Raw genomic sequence first — 3,156 nt, forward strand, 5'->3', positions numbered from 1 at the left:
TGGGCCCTTTTCACGTGGACGTACACATATAATTGGACTGAAATTTATAGAAATTTTTAATTTGCAATGACGAAATTCCTTGAAATTTCCGTATTACGGCAACGCGATAAAAATTCCCAATAAGTGTTCCCGGAATTTCCGCGAAAATATTACTGAAACCTACAGACATCATTCCTGAATTCAAGACTTTCCTTTGATTTTCAGGATCATGTCACTGGAAATTTTTTACAAAATGACTTAATTTTAACATTGCTTGCTCATTGCATTTCAGAAATACAGCTGCCTAAAAAAGACACATTGATTCCTAGGAACGTTTTTTTTTTATCGGTAAATAAAGACAATAGAGAAATGTCAGAGTGCAATTCCCTGATTTTTTTTCACTCTCGATTCATTTTTTAAAGATTCAAATTGATACTTGATTCATTCACATCGTTCCACTCCATCGGGAGATATTGTCGATTGGAGACAATTTTTTATGGTCACTGAAGGAGGCTGAAGGAACCATCCATCTAAATCTCGCAATAATCTGCGAAATAGTATATTTCGATACAAGTGCGACGGGGTGGTAACGAGTGTGAAGTTGGCGGCCCGAGGCGAAGCCGAGGGCTGACAATCACACAAGTTAAAACACCCTGTCGCACGTGGCAAACTTATGATGGAATTGACGTGAAAAAAATATAATGTTTTTGGGTTTTGTCATTATTTAATGACTGACGAAATTTTAAGGTGGTGCGAACATTTTCCTGCGTTTTCTCTAAACTTTTAAAAAGAATCACAAAACTGTGGAAAAAACGCATGAAAATTATCGCACCACTACGCAACTTCGTGAGCCATTAAAGAATGACAAACCACAAAATCGTTATATTTTTTTACGTCACTCTCATCGATAATTTGCCAGAAAAATGAAAACAACGTCAATTTTGGCTAAAAGGGTGTCGAACATCCTTAACATCTCTTATTTTTCTCTCTATTCAAATGGGACGAATTATTTCGGTGTCTTACGCGTGACTTTCACGACTTAATCAATGCAAAAAAATATCTTTAGATGCCCAGTATGTCACGTGAGACTTTGGTGTACTAGGGAAAAATACAGAAAAAGTGTTCAATTATTAAAAAAAAAAAATGAAAAGTGTAAAATTGCGTCGTAGCAAAAAAGGAGAGGAAATCACAATAGGAATAGATTCAAATATTAAAAACAACAATTCTCAGGATGGATGACAACGAACAGAAGGAGGGGGAGAATCGGGGAGTCCTAAAAGTGCAATTCCAAGACGATCAATTCGTTCTATGATAAATTTACCTTCAGTATCCCCAAATGAATCTCCACTTGAGATTTTCTCAGCACTCACGAGGAAAATTTCTCACAGTTACGAAGCTACCACCTACGAGTGCAAACATTCATTATCATATTTTACGCGCTTTATACCAGACGTACCTGAAGCGGAATTTTTTCCATGAATACGGTCTGATTGAACTAGATGCAGAGAGATTTGGATACAAGGTTGATGTTGATGACCAATTGATTCCTAGACGGATGACCGAAATTTCTCCCCCAAGTGATAGTTTAGTTCCCAGTTATGCCAATTGTACAAATTGTTCACGTGATACATGTATATGTATTAAATATGAAGTTCCATGTTGCGCATATTGTTCTTGCCAACGGCATAAGAGATGTAAAAACCCTACGAAATAAATGTTTAAGATTTTTCATCGTCTTTTTTTCGATCAGCGGCTCGCAAGATCACCGCGCTGAGAGCGTAGAACGTCTCCCCTCCCCACTAGATGTACGATAACTTTCTCAATAATAGAGATATGACAAAAAGTCAAAAGACAAGATTTATGTATCTTTGGTAGAGGAACATTTTTTCTTCAGTTTTATTCGTATCTCTAAGCGTTCAGCCGCAAAAGCTTTATAAACAATTAAATTGTTATAAATAAATAGAAGCGACCATGACTCGGCAAAACGAACTTCCGATTCGGATTCAGCACACTCGAAAACATATATTCCATAGATAAAATTCAATGGAGGTCGTAGTGCAGACAGAACCAGGGCTAGCGGATGGACTATAACCAATGTTCGGCCTCCTGGGCTCTATTCTCCATGACCCTGCTGATCTCCCCTATAATCTCTGCCCGCCGCACTCCGTTACGTCATCAGCGAACTGGCTGGTACAGAACCAGCCATATATAGCTACTAAGAAGAATGAAAAGAATTTACCAAAAAAATATTGGTTGAAATGAGAGTTGTCAAGAGAAAAATATGATTTTTCAGGGAACAAGATATGACGAAGTTGGTCCTCTTCATGCGGACGCCTACTTGTTTTTTATTCATAATCGAGGTCTGATAAACATTTTATTTGTAACGCACTTGGATCAGTTCTTCCACGTTGCTTTCCTGAAAGAAAATGAAAGCTAAGAATCAATAAAAGATAATTCATTGAAGAGAATAGATAAGAGATAATAATCCTCACATATTATTTCATATACTTGGAACCGCCTCATCTTCATCGTCACTAGTACAATCCAAATGATACAGGAATGAATCACTCTCACATATCGGGAAGTAAAACCTGGGAAATAGCAAAAAGAACAATAAGATAAGTCCTGGGCATTGAAATGTGAAAATGGAGGGAAAATCAACGGATTTTAATCGAATAATTTTATAAAGAGTGAGTAGATAATAGGGATGTGCAATCTAGTTACTTTCAAGTCCCGAAAGTATTCGTTACCGGACTTGAAAGTATTCGTTCTTTTGTATTCGTTATTCGTTATGTTGTTTCTACCTTATTGATAATCAGAAAAACAATTCAATGATGATAATCAATGGTAAAAAAAATTATAAAAAATGTAATCGTCACTGCAGAGATGAAGTGGGATTTATTGGAAACAAATGTGTACATTTTTCATGGAATATATTCAAAAGCAAGAGGTTTAGAGGAAAATGTTAGAAGACATCTCTTGTTGAGAATGACACAATTTGCCCAGATTTAGAGAACACTGATGAACAATTACCCCAAAGAGGACAGACCTGTGTAGAGGCCCGGATCGGGGGGTTTGACTGACTTCAAAAAAGTTAGTTGGTACCCCACGGGAAAGGCGGCGTCCCGGTCGAATTGTCGGTAAATATGAGTCGGGTGCGTGAGTAACTCGGCAGTA

The 3,156-nt window shown here is 37.2% G+C and overlaps 1 long non-coding RNA gene across 2 annotated transcripts; it reads right to left on the minus strand.

Moving 5' to 3' along the window:
- Window positions 1-2,295: 2,295 nt before the first annotated feature.
- On the minus strand, window positions 2,296-3,095 carry LOC107045012. 2 transcript variants are annotated; one of them, XR_001461403.1, is made up of 3 exons: window positions 3,013-3,095; window positions 2,472-2,570; window positions 2,296-2,395 (listed from the first exon to the last, which is right to left on the minus strand). It is a non-coding gene; the product is annotated as an uncharacterized LOC107045012 (long non-coding RNA). The 2 variants fall into 2 exon arrangements; XR_001461402.1 differs by lacking the exon at window positions 3,013-3,095 and having other exon boundaries at window positions 2,472-2,777.
- Window positions 3,096-3,156: the final 61 nt, after the last annotated feature.

This window comes from Diachasma alloeum, unplaced genomic scaffold (assembly GCF_001412515.2).
Source record: "Diachasma alloeum isolate Michigan unplaced genomic scaffold, Dall2.0 Dall_scaffold_00862, whole genome shotgun sequence".
In the NCBI taxonomy this organism is placed as follows: domain Eukaryota; kingdom Metazoa; phylum Arthropoda; class Insecta; order Hymenoptera; family Braconidae; genus Diachasma; species Diachasma alloeum.